Consider the following 12,814-nt stretch of genomic DNA (forward strand, 5'->3'; position numbering starts at 1 on the left):
TAAAATATAAAAAATATATTTGAGAATTTAATAAATTTATAATTTTGTAATTTTAATAAAGTTTGATTAATAATAAAGCTTTCATTTAAGAGTTTTGTAAAGATTTTTGCGCTTTCCGTTTTTATTTTCTTTAATTAACTTTACTTTGTTTTACAGCTCCTTTGATTGTGAAAGTTGTGCACACTTTTTCCTCTTTCAAACACCTAAATCTATTTGTTTGAACAAATTGTCCGTGAGCGTTAGTAATTGACGAGATCTGCTCATATACTATTTTCTTTTTCTGATTTTTTAAATTAAAATAAAGTTAATTGATTTACATAATTGATAAAAAAATTACAAAATGAATATGATATTCTGTTAATTAATATAAAAGTGAAAAAATGAATGATATATGAAGATATCAGTAAATATTAAATAAAAGTTGTTTATACATATCGCGTCCAAGGATAAGATATTTAAGTGGTGCTGTCATTGGAAACCGTTGATGTGTTAATCATACACGATAAATATGGTGATGCGAGGTGTGTATCTTTGATACATGAATCATTCCAGAATCTAGAAAAAGCAAATTTTAGAATTACCAAAATGGGTTAGTTACGTGAATCAAACTACGAAAATGATACTGTCTGTACACGTGATCTGATGCGATGGATAAAAATAATAATAATAATAAAATCATCTATACCTATATATAAATAGATTTTTTTAATTATAATTTTTTTTTATTAATATTTTTTTTTATTTAATTATTTTTTTATTTTTAATTAATAAAGTAGTTATTAATTTTTTAGATTTAAATAAAATAATTATAAAAAATATTGATAAAATAGTTACACTAAACAATTTTTTTAAATTTAAATAAAATAATTAGAAAAACAGTTAATAAATAGTTATTAAACAATTTTTTAAATTTAAATAAAATAATTATAGAGTAGTTGATAGAGGGTCATAGATAAAACAATTTTTTTTTTAATTTCAAGAAAAAAATCAGTAAATTATCTATTTTATAATATTTAATTTATTATTAAATTATGTTATTATCATAAATTTATAATTAATTTATATATATATATATATGTAATAATTATAAAAATAAAAAAAATACGAATGTACATATGTAAGAACGCCATATAATTACAATAAAATATAGAAAACACGAAGATTATTTTATAAATTTCACAGTGTAATAATAAATTTAATGTTATAAAAATAGTTATTAGTAAATATGTATTTCTATACTCGTTTAAATATATAATTGTAAATAACAATATAAATAATTTTATATTCACATAAACATTGTATCATTTTAATTTATAAAAAATGTTGTGTTTCAAAAAAAAATTACCCTTATCACTATACTTTATTTGAATATAACTTTCATTTATACAATTTTTAATAAGAGATAGTAATATTAAATTTTTTTAAATTAACTGGTGTAACTTTTAGTAATTTTTCATATGGTTTTAACTTTTAGTAATTTTTTATATTAACTTTTAAAATTAATTTTATATGATTTTATAAGGTCAAATTTATTTAAGAGTGAATTTTTCTCGTTCAATTTACAGTCTTCTCTGCTTCTAAGTGTTATAGTCCTTTGTCTTCCACTTTGGATTATAATAACACATTATAACCATTTTTCTTCAAAAACTATTGGGTTATAAAACTTTATCAAAAAGTTAATTTTTTCTAACCTATTTAATAATCAACAAGTTAATAAGTTAATGATTAATAAGTTAATGATCATTGAAATATTTATAAATAATAATATATAATTTCTTTTTATTATTGTAAATTTGAGCTTCCACATCAATTAATTTACGTTGAACCATAAAATAATTAATGAAAAATATGTAGTGACATTTTTATAATTAAATCTATCTTGTTTACGTCAGACCACTTACAAGATTCGATTTAAATTTTGAATTTTATATTTGATTTAAGGTGGTTCGATGTAAAAAGCTTTTAAAATCATGTGTCTCTTCTTCTCCCTGACTTTCTCTCTCGCGAATAGTGATTTTCATTGCGATTTTCATTTTCTCTCTGGCAGCGATTGTGATGACTTCGTGGAGAATTCATTGGTGACCCAAACAATGGTTCTATTGGTTTCTTACAACTGGTTTTTTGTATTGGTCATTCATGTTTAATTGGGTTGAGTTCTCGTTCTCCATTAATGTTAGCAATCTAAACCTAAAGAATTATTATACTTGATATTTGGTTTAGATTTGTATATTTGAGTTAGTTTTGATCAATTTTGGTTAGAATGGTGGGAACTTGAAAATTATATTTTAGATAGTCAAAGTTTAATGTATGAAACTTGTTAGGAATTTGATTTTGACTAGAAAATTATTAATTGAAAGTTTCTAGTATTTTTAAATATTTTTCAATTAAAATTTTGTGAAATAACTTACTAACTTGAAAATTTTGTTTTAGATAGTGGAAATTTAACATTTGAGACTTATTAAGAACTTGATCTTGCTAGAAATGACTTACTTGAAAATTATGTTTTAGGTAGTTGAAGTTTAACATTTGAAACTTGTTAAAAATGTGATATTGATTATCAAATAATTAATTAATATTTTATAGTGTTTTTAAATATTTGTCGCATTAAATCTTTATTTTTATAGTTTTTTTAATTATTTTGTAAAATGACTTAATAAGATTGCTATTTTTTAGGATTATGCTGGACTCTAAATCTGGAAGTGGAAATGGGACTAGGGAGATCTATGACCCAATTAAGTCAGGTCACTGTGGGATGGATTGATAAGGAGAGGTTGTAGGTGGACATGGATTCTCTTTCGGGTAAGTCGTTAGTTTCAAATCTTGTTGGGTTTAAGAACTATTAGGGACTGATAATTTGACAACATGTATCTATTGTCATTCCATCATGGCATGAGGTTGAAGAGACATAGAAAAACCTCGTGTGGCAGGATATTGAAGTATGACACCATTTTATGTTAACACATTATTATTTAATTTTGTTATTATCTGATTCTTAATTGATTAATGTTTTATATGCTTTTTCTTACAACAAAAATATGACATTCCAAACACGGATGATGGATTTCCTATGAGCTTTTCTTGGATGTTTGTGGAAGATGGTGCAGAAGCTTAATGGAAGAGATGAACAAGGTCCTCCTAAGAGGTGTGGTGACCTTGAAGGTGCATGAAGAGTGTGGAAATGGGGAGGTTCGACCAGCCCCTTTGAAGGTGCTGAAATGAAGATTAAAACCTAGAAGCTAGGCAAGGAGTAATGTATGACACTAAATTGGCAGCATAACAATACTCTATTCAATCTTTAAAATACAAGGTGTAGGCTCCTCCTTTTATAGGCTAAGGAAGACCATAATGCAACCCTAATGCTAATCAAAATGAAATGCAAATTTACATCACATGGAGCACATGGCCATGTGGAGAATCCTTATAGAAAGTGACCAAATCTTTAGCAAATCTAGGTCAAGTCTCATGGAATCAAGTTTATGCTATTTACACCACAACTAATACTAAGCTATCCTTAATGGGCCTTCATGTAGCATATACAAGTTGTTTTCTCTCCCATCCATAGCTTGGCCCAAGTCTCACATCCGTAGCTTGGTCATGGACCTAGTAATAGGTCCTAGACACTCTACCCTTCCTTCTAGACGCTCTCCCTTTAGACGCTCTCCACCTTGTGCTAGACGCTCTTCACTTTGGCCTAGACGCTCATTCCTTTGGCCTAGACGCTCTTGGTTTGGCTTTGGATGCTCATGTCTTGGCTCTTGTCTTTTTATATGAGGTTGTGCTTGGCCCTCTTCCATCAACGGAGGTGATCAGAAGGAAAGTCTTATCAATCATTGCCACTAGAGGGACTACAAGACTTTTTTGACACGTGAGTATGTGTTTGAAAAGCATAAAGATGACAGTTCCTGTGTCAAGTACCAAATAACTGAGGAGGACTAAAGGCATATTTATGTTTGGTTGTGTCTTGGCAGGTTAGTATTTTACAATTTTTATACTTATAAAAATTTTACTTACAATTTGTGGTTGTCTCATATTTTTATTTACATTGCAGGAAAAAAGAATACCACCCAAGAGCGACATAAGCTAAATGATTCCTCTTGATAAGTGACAAATTTTAGTAATATTTCATATTAAAATATAGTCACTTATGGATATTAATTGATAAAATAAGTATAAAATAACCCATAATTTATGAAATTATAGCTTTTTACATATTTTGTGATTTTAACTTAAATAAGAACGATTTATTTCCAAATTTGTGTTAATTTTAGGATTCTAGGGAAGAATGGAGATAACTGGGCAAAAGAAGAATATACAAAGCTAAAAAAGGAAAGTTGGAATGCATCAACATCACCAAAGCTGCCCCAAACTCGCAAAAAGCCAAGATACCACCAGTGGATCTCGGTCAAGCAAGCTCATTCTCGCTTGAACGATATTGCTCTAGTAGCGTTGGGCCTTTTTATGTTTTACTTGCCCAAGCGAGCCCATTAGCGCCCAAGCGAGAAGTCACTTAAGCCCAAGCGAGAAGCCACTTAAGCCCAAGCAAATTAGGTTAAATAGGGGGGCTTGAGGCACAACCCTAGTGTGCAAGATTGAAAGGGAAAGACCATTGAATGACTTGTAACCCAATTGGGAGTATAGGTGGTGTGTGAAACATTAGAGGAGGCAGTCGTCAAGGAGAAACATCTTGGATCTTATTTTCATGCTTTCCTTGCGTGTAATACTCATCATGAGTGGCTAATTCTACCTTTTGGGATTGAGAGTAATATGTTCAAACTCTTATGTATTGAGGTGATATCTGAACATAATATTATGTTCTTGATTGATTATTGATATTATTGTTTTGCTTCTAATTCTTGATCTAGAATCTTAAATTTGACTGGAAATTATTTTTAGAGTTTTGACCTAATCAATAATACTTAACATATTTGAGTGTTAGGAATACACTTGAAATGTTAATTGTTATCAAAGTCTAATCGTAATGATAAGTTGTTTTTATAAATATGCGAGAAATCGATATTTAGGAATTACCTTAATAATTTTATATGCGAGGAATCAATATAAATGATTTTTATACGAGCATCAATATCAGTCAAAGGACATAATACTATCATGCTAATCAAAATACAAAAGAGTGAGAAAGATGAAACCCAATCCCTATTTTTCAACTTGAAGCAACAAATTATTTGACTTGTTTTATGATTAATCATTGCCATCCCAACACACTTTTATTATTCTGTTTTATATTTAGCGAATATTTTACTTGATTATTCAACTGTTCCTTGTGGGTTTGATATCCGTCCTTAGGGACACATTATTACTTCTGACAACGAGGTGCACTTGCTGTAAAAAGTTATCGCCTCCCATCTACTGTCACGGGGTGGGGGGGAGGGGGTGGGTGGGGTGTTACGCATTGTTGCAACAACTCCTCATGAAGGCTTGAGTAGAGGCAACATGGCTAATATGTTGACCTTGTATCTCCATCTCCACGCTATGAGACGTGGAAGGGTGCTCACATGAAATTAGTTGGGTAAATGACTTCATAACTTGTCTAGATCATTGCTCAAAAAATTGTAAGTATAAACACATTTAATATCATTATCATTTATTATTGTTCATATGTTGAAGATTCAATAGATGATCAATAAACACATGGCTCTTTTGTTTCCTATTGTTGAGAGGATATTTTTACGATAACCATAGGAAGACCAGAGCATCCAAGATGTAGTACCGGTGGTTCATGGGGACTCTAAGATTACTTCAGTCCACCATTCATGGGGCATATTACCTAATTTTTCGTATGGCTTAACCTTGTTAATCATCCTTTAATCTTAATGCATTTTAAACATGTTAGTCGGTCGGTCGGTCGGGTACCGAGACATCTCAGAACCATTCGACCTTGACCAGTACACAAACAACACCCAATCTTTCCTTACTTTGTTCGTTGTCTACTTTAGAAATGCGACAACATATGTTTTAGTCTTTACTTTTGTCTTTCCTTAAAAAAAAAGGAGAAGCAAGAGGAAGAATACTTAATTCTTTAGGAACACAAAAACAAAGTATGATGAATACACACCAGATAGACCATCTACCACAATATATATAAACCATCCAACACTCTGTAAAACACGGATCATCTAACACTAGAATATAAAGACTGTCTAATGCTAAAACACACATAATGTAACATCCCCTTTTAAATTTATGGTAATATTAAAAAAAACCATAAGTTTATTTTTTAACCTAACAAAAGATATTCTAGAAACCGATTTGCTTTAAGAGATCAACAACTTAAAAATAAGAAGGAAGTTGAACACTTAAAGAAGACGTTGTTGAACACATTCACGAACCAAATGTAGATCCAACGCAAAATTCTGGGAGCATGAGTGAAGTATGGGGTCAACAACCATAAGAATAGTCGCTTGATTGTCAAAGAAGATTTTTGGAATGACCGAGGTAATACCAAGCTTAGTGAGAAGAGATTGAATCGCAAGAACAACAACGATGCTCCTATATTATGCTTCCATGCTACTTTAAGAAACAACCTTCTATTTTTGAGAGATCCATGAAACAAGGTCTGTACCCAGATAGATGCAATATGCCATTGTTGATAGTCTACCATTTAATTCGGAGCCCCAATCCACATCACTAAATCCAATTACAGAGAGATCATTACATGGTCGAAGCAAGAGGCCATGGTTCATGGTTCCATCAAGATATCAAATGATTCTTTTAACAACTTTTCAACGGTGATCTTGACGATTGTGCATGTATTGAAAAAAATTGTTCACCGAAAAAGAGATTTCAGGACAAGTAATGATAATATATTGCAAGGCCCCATTAATAGACCAATAATGTGTGTGATCTTCTACTATAGTGGTGTTGTCCTATTAAGACGTTGAAGGATATCTTTGACGTACGTAGCTCGAGACAAATGAAGACTGTCATAAAGAAGAGAAGACACCTCTATACCCAAAAAATAATCAAGATATCCCAAATGTTTTAAGGAGAACTTTTATCAAAGCTGAGTAATAAAATCTTAAATAGTAACAAATGTGTTTCTAGTAATAATAATCTCATTAACATAAAAAAAAATAACATAGTGAACATAAACCCAGAAGACTTCGTCTTTAAGCGTAATTTTTGTACGGGAAATAAGTTTGTTGCATAATTCATCACCAATCTTTTGTAGTATTTGAGGCTTTAAAATGAACAAAATTGGTTTCCCGAGGCGTGAGTAATCACTGTCCGTAAGGACTTATCCGCGGTGTATTGCGCAAGTCCCCCAGGATACAATAGGAGCTTCTCGGTAATTTTCGAGAACCAGAACTAACAAGTTACTCTTGATAGAGTAAGAACCCAATGTACTCAGAAAAATAAATATAATAAATTAAAATAATGAATGTAGAGAGAGAAAGAGAAAATTGTGAATAAGTGGGAGGAAGAAGAAAGGTTGCAGCGTTGAGTTGTTGAATATGAGAGGCAGATAAGGTGTGTTATGGAGCATTCTCGTGCCTCTTATTTATAGGCAAGGTGAGAAGCTCAACAACCCACTAGAAGAGGAGAGTGTGGTTCAGGTGGAGGTGACGCCGGAGACGTGCCAGTAAAGGTGGGAGTCAATCTAAAGAGGAGGAAGACGTGCAACGAACGTGGAAGACCCAATCTTGCAAACAAACCAAAGAGAAACCCTATCTCGCAACGGTAAAGGATTTCGTGGATATTTTGCAGAGTTGTTGCATTTTCGCAACCTCTTCCACAACCTCCCTTCTACTACCTTCGAGAATCTCTGCAACGGTAATATCTTCCACTACCTTTGAAAAATCTACACATACTTTGTTTTTTATGTTTTCTATTTTGCAATATCATAGATCTATTTTGTAACAATCCCCCACATATTGCAAAAAATAAAACATAGAGATAAAGAAAGGAAAATAATTTTGGGTTCATCTAAGATGTAATGCATCAGAGCTGGTATAGCAAGCTATATGAACCAATCTTAAATTGATGAATTTAACACATAGTGTAGTTGGTATAGCAAGCTATATGAACCAAGACACTTAGTATGTGTTAGATGTTTATCAATCACAATATACCCCCACATTACTTGTTGTTATCGTTGTGTTACGCTACTAGGCCATGCGCCTGCCAAGATCTTGCCAAGATCTCATGCAAGCGACCCCACTTGACACTCATATAGGTGATTTAATCAAGTATATGTTGCAAATCATATACCACCCATAAGGGATATGAAAATCATTAAAACTTTGTAAATAGTTAAAACTCTTTTACCTCAGAATTTTAACCACAAAGTTTATCCTCTCGATAATGCAGTATCTAACACTTTCACACACACCATAGGAATGGACAAAATTGATTTTGAATCAATATTAGTGCTAGCAGAACTAACAAGTGAGTTGTTTTTACCCATATGAACCTTATTCATGGGATCTCCAATCATAAAGGTTGGGTTTCCATCACTTGTTTGTTTGAAAGTGGCTTAAGTCTCATTCCCCTCGATGTTTCTAAAATCATTTTTCTTCCTAGGGGTTTTGTTAGAGGATTTGCCAAATTCTGTTCTGACTTGACATAGTCAATAGAAATCGTTCCACTCTTTAACAGCTGTTTCACCAAATTATGTCTCAATTGTATATGTCTATTCTTTTCATTGTAGCTTTTATTTTTAGCTATAGCTATTGCCGATTGGCAATCCCAATGCATTGATACAGATGGGGTTGGTTTCATTCTTAAAGGAATGTTTGCTAAGAAGTTTTTCAACCACTCAGCTTCACTACCAACAATTTCTAGAGTAACAAACTCAGATTCCATTGTTGATCTTGCAATAATAGTTTGCCTGGCTAATCTCCATGTAACTGCACCACAGTGTAAATACATAACCACTAGTGGACTTTGTCTCATCTGAATCAGAGATCCAGTTAGCATAACTGTACCCTTCTAACACAGCGGGAAATCCACTATATTTCAATGGCATAATTCATTGAACCTCTCAAATATTTCATGAGTCTCGCAAGTGCATCCCAATGATCCTGACTAGGACGTTGAGTGTATCTACTCAATCTACCTACTGCATAAGCAATATCTGGTCTAGAAAAGCTCATTAAATGTAATAAGCTCCCAATTATCTGGGATACTGAGTTTGAGAAATAGATTATCCTCTATTCTTCTTTAATTTAGAGTTAGCATCATAAGGGGTACTCACTGACTTAAAGTCATAGTAACCAAACTTCTTAAGAATTTTCTCAGTGTATTTTTCTTGGGATAGTAATATACTATCTGCCTTCCTTATTTTAACTCCTAGAATCACACTTGTTTCACCCATGTCTTTCATCTCAAACTCAGATCCAAGAAACAATTTTGTTTTAAAAACTATATAATTGCATGTAGCAAAAATTAGCATGTCAACCACATACAAACATATAATGACATATTCACCATTTTCAAATCTAGAATACACACATTTATCAACATCATTGGTAGAAAAACCTTCACAAAGTAAAACATTATCAAATTTTTCATGCCATTGTTTTGGTGCTTGTTTCAAACCATACAAAGATTTTAAAAGTTTGCATACTTTTTCCTTTTGACCTGGAACTACACATCCTTCAGGTTGAGTCTTATAAATTTCCTTTTCTAATTCACCATTCAAAAAAGCTGTTTTAACATCCATTTGATGAATTACTAACTTATGGATAGATGCTAAGGCTAGCAACACACAGATAGAGGAAATCCTAGTAACAGGTGCAAAAGTATCAAAGTAATCTATGTTATGTATTTTAGTAAAACCTTTAGCTACTAACCTTGTCTTGTATTTCTCTATGGATCCATCAGGATAATACTTCTTCTTAAAGATCCACTTACAACCAATGGGTTTTGCTCCTTTAGGCAGATCTACCAAGGTCCACATATTATTTTTCTTAATTGAATCAAGCTCAGTTTTAATGGCCTTATCCCAATGTTTAGCATCAGGAGCACTAGTAGCTTCTAAAAAACTTATTGGATCATTTTCAACTAGATAAGTGTAAAAGTCATCTCCAAATGAGGTTTCCTTTCTCTGTCTTTTACTTTTCCTAACATCCTCACTCATGGCATCACTAACACTATCTATAGGTTGTTCAAATGTACCACTACTCTTTAGAGGAAAGATGTGTTCAAAGAACTCATCGTTTTTCGTCTCTACTATAGTGTTACGTTCGATTATATCACTATTAAGAACTAAAAACCTATAGGCATCACTATGTTCTGTATATCTTAAGAACATACAATCAGATATTTTAGAGCCTATTTTCCTTTTCTTGGGATCAGGTAACATCACTTTAGCTAAACACCCCCACACTCTTAGGTATTTCAAATTAGGTAGATAACCTTTCCACAACTCATAGGGTGTTTTACCAGTTTTCCTATGTGGTATCCTATTTTGCAAAAAACACGCAGTAAGCAGAGATTCACCCCATAAATTATCAAGAGTATTAGAACTAATAAGCATGACATTCATCATTTCTTTAAGAGTCATATTTTTCCTTTCAGCTACTCCATTAGACTCAGGTGAATACGGTGGGGTTACTTCATGAATAATACCTTCTTTTACACAATAATCATTAAATAAAACATATTCACCACCTCTATCTAATCTAATTCTTTTAATTTTCTTATTCAGTTGATTTTCTACTTCCGCTTTATAAGTTAAAAACATGTCAAAAACTTCATCCTTATGTTTAATTAAATACACTTTGGTGTATCTAGAAAAATCATCTATAAAAGTTACAAAATAATTTTTACCACCTCTAGACATGGTTTGTTTTAAATTAACAAGGTCAATATGAATTACACCAAGAATTTCAGTTTGACGTTCTACATAGTGACATGTTTTCTTCGTTATTTTAGATTCTACACATACATCACATTTACTATTTTATTTGTCATGCATGTTGATTAATCCTAGTCGTTGAAATTTCATAACTTTAGAAATGTTCAATACAAAAAGGCCTTGATCACAATATCCGTTTCCCAAAAAAAAAACATTATTTTTTGTCATAACAATCTTGTCAGATTCAAATGACACTTTAACTCCAACTTTTCTTAGCAATGCCACAAAGATCAAATTAACTCTAATTGATGGCACATGTAACACATCACTCAAAACCAGAGTTTTACCAGATGTGAGCTTCAGAAGAACTTTTCCTTTTCCTAGGACAGAAGTTGTCATGGAGTCACTGAGATATACTTGTTATTCTCCATCCCCCACACTTGTGTAGGAGGAAAACACATTTCTGTTTGTACAAATGTGTTTGGTAGCCCTAAAGTCTACCACCCTTTTGTTCACATTTGTCACAAGATTTACTTGTGAAACGCTGCCACAATAGTATCTTCCCCTTCGGCTAGATTTGCCTTATGAGGATAGTCGTTTTTTGCCCTATGTCTACACTGAGGTGCATGATGACCTGACTTTCCACAGACAAAGCAATTAGTTTTTTTCTTGAAAATGGGGTTAGTTCCACTGGGACGAGAGAATTTATTATATTTCTTTTTATGATCAAATTTTTTCTCGTGCCTTTTTGGAGCTAATTTGTCTTCTACCACGTTTGCTTTGGCAGACAAAGTTTTGGCCTTTGCAGCAGCGCACTCCTTCATGTTTGTGTCTTCGATGATGATGTGGGTGATCAGATCTGATAGTGACATCTATTTGTGTATGTGCTTCAGTTGTTGTTTGTTATCCGTCCAAGATTGCGGAAGCTTTTCGATCAAGAGTTCGAACACGAATTCATCCGGCAAGGTTATGCTTTCAATTATGATATCTTCAATCAGCTTGTGATATTCATTTATCTGGATTTTGATGTCTTTGCCTTCGATCATCTCCCAACGGTAGTATTTTGCAATTACGAACCCCTTTGTCTGACGATGTCTTCGACAGTATATTTGAGGATAAGAGAATCCCAAATACCTTTTGCATTTTTATAAAAAGCATAGACATCGAACAAATCGTTAGATAACACACTGAGTAAGGTGTGACGACATACCTTATTTGCATAGATCCAATCATCAACTTGTTTCACAACCGTTGTTGAGTCGGGCTTGGAAGTTGTAAGTGCAAGAGTAGCTCCGTACATGTCCAATAGGGTGGACACACGTTCTTACCAACGTCGGAAATTCTGACTGGTGAAGACTTCAATTTTCGAGACATCCAGAAATAGTTTCACAAAAATGGTTTGCGTTGCAGAAACAACATTTGACGTTCCCAGAGCAGTGTTGTTGTTTTTGTCTGTATTTCCAGCCATATGTCCTTACATTTGTAGTATTTGAGGCTTTAAAACGAACAAAATTGGTTTCCCGAGGCGTGAATAATCACTGTCCGTAAGGACTTATCCGCAGTGTATTGCGCAAGTCTCCCAGGATAAAACAGGAACTTCCCGGTAATTTCCGAGGATCAGAACTAGCAAGTTACTCTTGATAGAGTAAGAACCCAATGTACTCAGAAAAATAAATATAATAAATTAAAATAATGAATGAAGAGAGAGAAAGAGAAAATTGTGAATGCGTGGGAGGAAGAAGAAAGGTTGCAGCATTGAGTTGCTGAATATGAAAGGCAGAGAAAGTGTATTTTGGAGCATTCTCGTGCCTCTTATTTTTTAGGCAAGGTGAGAAGCTCAATAACCCACTAGAAGGGGAAAGTGCGGTTCAGGTGGAGGTGACGCCGGAGACGTGCCGGTAAAGGTGGGAATCAACCTAAAGAGGAGAAAAACGTGCAACGAACGTGGGAGACCCAATCTTGCAAACAAACTAAAGAGAAACTCTATCTCGCAAC

This window comes from Phaseolus vulgaris, chromosome 3 (assembly GCF_000499845.2).
Source record: "Phaseolus vulgaris cultivar G19833 chromosome 3, P. vulgaris v2.0, whole genome shotgun sequence".
NCBI lineage: Eukaryota > Viridiplantae > Streptophyta > Magnoliopsida > Fabales > Fabaceae > Phaseolus > Phaseolus vulgaris.